The 6,748-nt window shown below is 47.4% G+C and overlaps 1 protein-coding gene across 2 annotated transcripts in view; it reads left to right on the top strand.

The window, feature by feature from the left end:
* The first annotated feature begins 3,345 nt into the window (after positions 1-3,345).
* Positions 3,346-6,748, top strand: part of SLC41A2 (solute carrier family 41 member 2) — a 118,435-nt gene continuing 115,032 nt past the window's right edge. The window contains exon 1 of one of the 2 annotated variants that reach the window (XM_023509275.1): positions 3,346-3,441. The gene's annotated coding sequence lies outside the window, so the exon portion shown is untranslated. Of the gene's footprint in view, positions 3,442-3,465; positions 3,609-6,748 lie in introns of those variants that run through there. The other variant, XM_023509276.1, reaches the window with a different exon arrangement.

Genomic DNA, 6,748 nt, shown 5'->3' on the forward strand with positions numbered 1-6,748 from the left:
CCTGGCTCAAAGGGCCTCATGTACTTTTCAGGCTGATGCTCGGGAGGGTGCAAGCCGTGATCCTCAGTGGCTTCTACATGCTGTTAAGGGAGGTACACAGATGCAGTAGTGGTGGAGACTTGGCAGCTTCCACCTAGATTTCAGAGGATATGTAGGAAAGCATGGGCACCCAGGCAGAAGCCTGCCACAGGGACCGAGTTGCTACAGAGACCCTCTACTAAGGCAATGCTGAACAGAAATGGTTGCAGCTCCTGCAGAGAGTCCCTCTTCTTAGTGGATCTATGAAAGCAGAGCTGCTACCCTACAGTCCCAGAATTATAGAGCTACCAGGACCAGGAAACTTCTGCCCAGAACGCCGCAGCCCTTCAATTCCAGCCTGGGAGAGCAGCCATGTACGCTGTGCCCAGCAACATCATGGAGTTAGAGCTTAGGCCTGGGGAGCCCTGTTTGCCCAGGATGTAGAACATGAAGTATTGGGAAATTGTTTTAGCGCTTTAAGATGTAATGTCTGCCCCCCTGGGTTCTGGACTTGCATAGAGTCTGTTACTCCTTTCTTTTAGACAATGTATCTCTTTTTATAGGACTAAAATACCATCTTCATAGGATGTCAGGGTTATAAAAACTAATCTCTGTAAAGTTTCTTACACATTCCTTTTATTTCTTCTGTTTCCTCTAAAGTTTAAAAGTTAAGTTCTTACAAAGGACTCATATTACTTGCCCTCCTACAATTTGGTTTTCATTTCATTCCAGTTCAGATCTCTACTTTTGATTTGCAGATTTATTTTCCAAAGATATACTCAGCCATCTTCACTTGGACGTCTCATAGGGACATCGAACGCAACATATCTACAGCCACTCAAAGTTGCCCCTTCTGACCTCTTCTTCCACATTCTCCAGGTCAGGGAATGGCACAAACTCAAACTAGGACTCAGGAGTCTTTTTGACACCTTTTCTCCTTTACTTTCCATATGTTCTAATCCTGATCTATTTCTTTGATCCACTATCTTCTCCTAATCTTCATTGCCTGAGAACTGGTCTTCACACATTCCTTTGCTGCTCCCTTCTCAGCCATTCTCCACTCTGCAGCCAGAATAATCTTTTACAAACACAACTCCGATTATCGCCAGATGAACCCTCTCCAATACAGGAGTGGCTTCCTTTTGTCTTTAGGATCAAGTCCAATGTCCCCAGCATGACCTTCAAGGGTCTGCCCACCTCTCCTCTCCCACCCCCTGCTGTTGGCTGCCTGACCACTCCTCCTTATTCTTCAGCGTTCAGATTAAATGTCACTTCCGCAAGGCAAGCTTTCTTATCCCCTACAGCAGACAGGTTCCTTTGTTATGCTCTCATAACTCCCAGGCTTTTTCCCTAGCAATCATCAAACCAGCGATTACTACATAGCTTCATTTTAACCCCCTTGCTTCACATTTTAAGTTGTCAGCTATAAGAAGATGAAGTAGAAACCTGATTGTTATTGCTTGCACACATTAGAACCTTATTTTTCAGAAGGGGGCATTTCTCCACCTGATTTCAACCTGAGCTATTTTTAGGACTGAAATTTAAATTTGAATTCCAACCTGAAGCTTAACATATTTCAGAAATATACAGTGTATTGTGGCATACAGAATGAAGAGAGAAAGTAGAAGACTGTGATGCCGACTAATCAAAGAGCAGTCGAAACCATTAGCTTTCTCAGAAAAAACTGTAGAATCTTCAAATCTCAAAGAGGTTGGCCTCTCCTATACAGGCTTCATGTGAGAATCTTGAAAGACTACATGACCTTGGGAAGGGAAGGGGCACCTATGACTTGGAACTTCTGGCAAACTTTCAAGAGCAGCTAATTACTTTCTAGTTATAGGTAATTCCAAAAAGAATAAGAACAGACGGCGGTGCCTGTGGCCCCATATACTGAGGGTGGCAGGTTCAAACCCAGCCTCAGCCAAACTGCAACAAAAAATAGCCGAGAGTTGTGGCGGGCACCTATAGTCCCAGCTACTCCGGAGGCTGAGGCAAGAGAATGGCCTAAGCCCAGGAGCTGGAGATTGCGGTGAGCTGTGACATCACAGCACTCTACCCAGGGCAACATAGTGAGAGTCTGTCTCTAAAAAAATAAATAAATAAATAACGAAGAAGAAGAACAGAAACCAGAGATGCAGTCCAATGCACTGCTTTTTCGTATTCCTTGCAAGTACATGTATGTTTTCATTTTAGGCAGTGAAAAATACCAGAATAAAGAGCATTACTGCAGGTGGTGAGGGGTGAAACAGAAACCTCCTTCACCCTGAAGGTGAAGGTTAAAGCTCAAAGTCTGATGGAGAAGCAGAAGGAAACATGTGTGGTGTCTGGGGCGGTGCCTGTGGCTCAAAGGAGTAGGGCGCCGGCCCCATATGCCGAGGCGGTTGGTTCAAACCCAGTTCTGGCCAAAAGAAAACTGAAAAAAAAAAAAAAAAAGTATGTGGTGTCCTTTAGTACCCGAAAAGCTACTACTAAATCACCAGTGAGTTGGCATTGGTGTCTGCTTTAATTTGAGGATAAGAGAGAGAGTCATTGGCTGTGTAATTTTGAAAATGACAGTCTTCCTCTCAGAGTAAGTTGGTTGAGGACTAACTCCTTTGTTTGGCTCACTGGAGTATCCCTGGGGCGTATCTTATTACCCAAGTCATATACAATAGGTGTTCAATACACAGTTGTTACATAAAATAAATGAGCTCTGGATTTCTACCGCAGACTTCGGCTCAGTTTTAACTAGGTTTAAAAGCCAGCGTGGGCAAACTTGAAAAGCCTGGCACCCCAGCCAACTCTTCCGTGCCCCATGGACTTTGCTCCTGCACCTGTCTGGCCCCGGGAGGGAGCGATCGGGTGCTCCTGGTCCCTGGTCTCTCTTTGGACCTCAGCTCACGCACCCTCACTCTGTGCGGCTCGTCCGAAAGGCTCGTGTCTCGGTTTTAATCCAGATAAAAATAGTAACCCAGCCCAAAGGAGGCCCCCGGTCTGAGCACACAAATCATGAGTCATGGATTCGGGGGTTCGGACCTCGGAGCAGCGCGCGATGCGATGTGCGTGGGTTGGCGAAGAGGACGGCTGCTGAGGAAGGCCGCAGCCTTTCTCTCCCGGGCAGGCGCCCCTGCAATCTCCCTCGCTGTGGACCGGCCGGATCGCCGCCGGCGCGGGTCCGAGCGCCCCCGAGGGTCCGGGAGGCGCGGAGTCCGCCCCGCCGCCCGCGGCCACATCACCAGGCCGCGGCTTCCCCGCGGGTGGCGGCGCGGCTGCGCCTGCGCGGGGCGACCGCGCGGGGCGGGGCGGCAGGAGCCAGCGGGCCGCGGGCGCCGGCGCCCGGGCTGTCAGCGCGGGGCCGCGACCGTGCGAGGAGGGGAGCGAGCAGGAAGGAGCCGCGGGCTGGGAGCCGCGATAGACCCGCCGCCGCCGCTGCCCGGGGACTAGGTGAATGTCCCTTCCACCCCCAGCCCCTGGTGTCTCGGTCGGGTCTGAGGAGATGGGGTCCCCTCTCCCCTCAACGGCCGCTGCCGCCGCCGCCGCGCTCCGGGGCAGGTGATAATGGAGGGAAAGTCTCGGCTTTGGCCGCGGCGCCACGTTCGGGCGCATCCCAGGTACCGGAGGGAGGTGGGGCCGGAGCCGGGCTCCGATCCGGCTGCGGTGCTCGGGAGGGTGGGGGCGGTGGGAGCGATGGGAGCGGCCCCGCCCGAGCCGCGGTGCCCGCCCCGGGCCCCTCTCCGCGCCGGCTGGCAGCGCCCGCGTCCGGCCCGCGCGCCTGCCCCACCTCCGGCGAAGGGGAGGCTGCTCCGGCGCCGGGAGCACAGCCGGCCTCGCGGGCCATCCGTCCCGAGCGCTGGGGACGGTGTGGTAGAGGGATGGGTGGAAGGTAGTTGGGATGGAGATGCTGCGAGTCAGGCTCCGGCACACCCCCAGATTCCTGCTTCGGGGCTCGGCAATTGCCCTAACCACCGTGTTCTTTTATTCTTTTCTTTATATATAAACATACATACAATATACCTCCATTTTAAAAGCCCTAATACTCACTTATAGACAGATGACACATAGGTGTTGCTTGTATACATTTATATGTATGTTACTTATACGTCACCTTTTTGGGTAACCGAGCAATTTAGAAAATTGAAATATATTTCACCTACCATAAAACATCCTTCTAAAGTGTGGCTTTTAGTATATTTCTGAAGTTTCGCAACTGTCACCACTATCCAGATCATCATCCCCCAGACATCCTGTATCTCTTAGCAGTGACTCCTCATCTTCCTTTGACCCCTCCCCCCAACGCTAATCTACTTTTTTGTTTTTATGGGTTTGCCTAGTGTGGAAATTTCATGTAAATGGAAGCATAGGGTATGTGGTTTTGTCTCTGGCATCTCCCATATAGCATAGTGTTTCAAGGTTCATTCATATTGTAGCGTCCACCAGCACCTAATGTTTTTACATAGCTGTGTAGTATTCCATTGTATTAGTGTGTCACAATACCACATTTGGTTTTGTTTATTCACTCATCAGTGCATGGACGTTTGGTTTGTTCACACTTTTTGGCCATTGTGTATAAGCACTGCTGTCAACATTCCTGTACAAGTTTTCCTTTCAACTGTATGTTTTCAAAGCTCTTGGGCATATACCTAGGAGTGGAATTGTTCCGTGTAATTTTTTGAGGATCTGCTAAGCTTTTTGAAAGTAGCAGCATCATTTGTTATTCCCACGAAGCAGGGTATGTGATTTTTCACATCCTCACCAACACCTGTTATTTTCTGTTGGCTAATTTTTTATTGTAGCCATCTAGTGGGTGTGAAGTGATATGACTGAGGTTTTAATTTGCATTTCCCTAACAGTAGGGATGTTGGGTGTCTTTCTTTTTTTTAGAGACAGAGTCTCACTTTATCACCCTCGGTAGAGGGCTGTGGCATCACACCTCACAGCAACCTCCAGCTCTTGGGCTTAGGTGATTCTCTTGCCTCAGCCTCCTGAGTAGCTGGGACAACAGGTGCCTGCCACAACGCCAGGCTATTTTTTTGTTGCAGTTTGTCCAGAGCCGGATTTGAACCCAGCACCCTTGGTATATAGGGCTGGGGCCCTACTCACTGAGCCACAGGCACCACCTTCATGTTGGGTGTCTTTTCAGGTGCTTATTGGCCATTTGTACATCTTTGGAGAAATGTCTATTGAAATCCTTTGTCCACATTTTAATTGAGTCATTTGGCTTTTTATTGTTGAGCTTTATTGTTCATTTATAGAAAAATATTCTAGGTGTAGGTACTGATACTGACTTTACAAAACCCCAACCAACTTGCCATCGAAAAACATCATGCTTACACTTGGGTAAAGGTTGAATCAGAGCCACGTAAATCTTTCAGAATATCCTGCCTGTTAATTCTTGGGCATCTTACTTCCCCTTTTCATTTTCTGGTATCTTAAGAAAAGCCACAGAAAGGGTGTTCCTGACTAGAGGCAAGAGAGACAACCCATAGTTGGTGTTTTCATATATTCTATGCTTAGTTTGAAAAGTTCCAGTACCATTACCACTTTAATTACAAATAATTTATGTTGGTGGCTAACTAAACAAATAATAAACGGCAAGCACAAATTACTCAGAATTTCAAATGCTTAACTTCTCAGCGAAGTGAAGGATCTTATTTTCGTAAGTTTGTGTTAGTTTCATGATGATTATGTTCACATGTGGGTGGTAAATAAATATTTTTTATGGCACTGAAGTTAAAAGCCACTTAGAGCTGAGTGAATGCTGCTATACTCATTTCATGGTTAATTTGCGAGTGCATACACATACAGGATTAGGTCTTTCATAGCAAAAACCACTTAAAAAGACATGACACTTCCTCCCAGGAATTCAAGCTCACTTTTCCACTGATCTAATATGACTGTTGTTAAAGAAAAAAAATGATACTTTTTAAAGCATAGTAAAGAAGACTTTATTTAGGGCCAGGGTAGTAGGTATAGGGACCCATGGAATGGGATTTTGCAGTGAGGGAGAGAGACTAGGCTCAACCCTAAATACAGCACAGGCAAGTGGGTATTTATAGCCTACGAGCAAAGTGGGGTCAGTGGAGAGGACACTGCTCAGGAGAAACATCAGGTGTAATAGGTATTCAGGCCAAACCAACCTAACAAGATTCTTGGAAGATAGTCCTGGAAGATCAAATATCACCTAGGAACAGTGGAAGATGAGGGACCTCAGAAGATACTGAGAGTGATCAGATAGCCAGGGTAAGGAGTTCTTGCTCAACTGACTTAGCAAGGTTTTTTGTTGTTGTTGAGACTGGATTTTATGAGGAAAGTGTGCAGATAGGCCTAGGACGCGGCCCAGAAGCGCGTCAAGTTTGGTCAAGCAAAGAATCTTGTCAGTGTTTAAAAGTATACTACTAAATTTCCGAAACTCTATAGAAAATAAAATTGAAGATTTCCAAATTGAAATAATGGATAAGCAGCCGATTAAAAGTGTGTGAAGTTCAGCCTGTTCCTGCTTTTCAACCTATAAATTATGAAACAATGGAAATGCAATTTAACCGTTGTATACCTCACTGTCATTATTAGGAGAATGAGGCTGATCATTTCAGCATATAACCTGAATGTGTGTGGTTTGTTTTTTTTTTTTAAGACAGAGCCTCAAGCTGTCCCCCTGAGTAGAGTGCTGTGGCATTACAGCTCACAGCAACCTCCAACTCCTGGGCTCAAGCGAGTCTCCTGCCTCCGCCTCCCAAGTAGCTGGGATCACAGG

Source organism: Otolemur garnettii, unplaced genomic scaffold (genome assembly GCF_000181295.1).
Source record: "Otolemur garnettii isolate 467f Iridium unplaced genomic scaffold, OtoGar3 scaffold00007, whole genome shotgun sequence".
Lineage (NCBI taxonomy): Eukaryota > Metazoa > Chordata > Mammalia > Primates > Galagidae > Otolemur > Otolemur garnettii.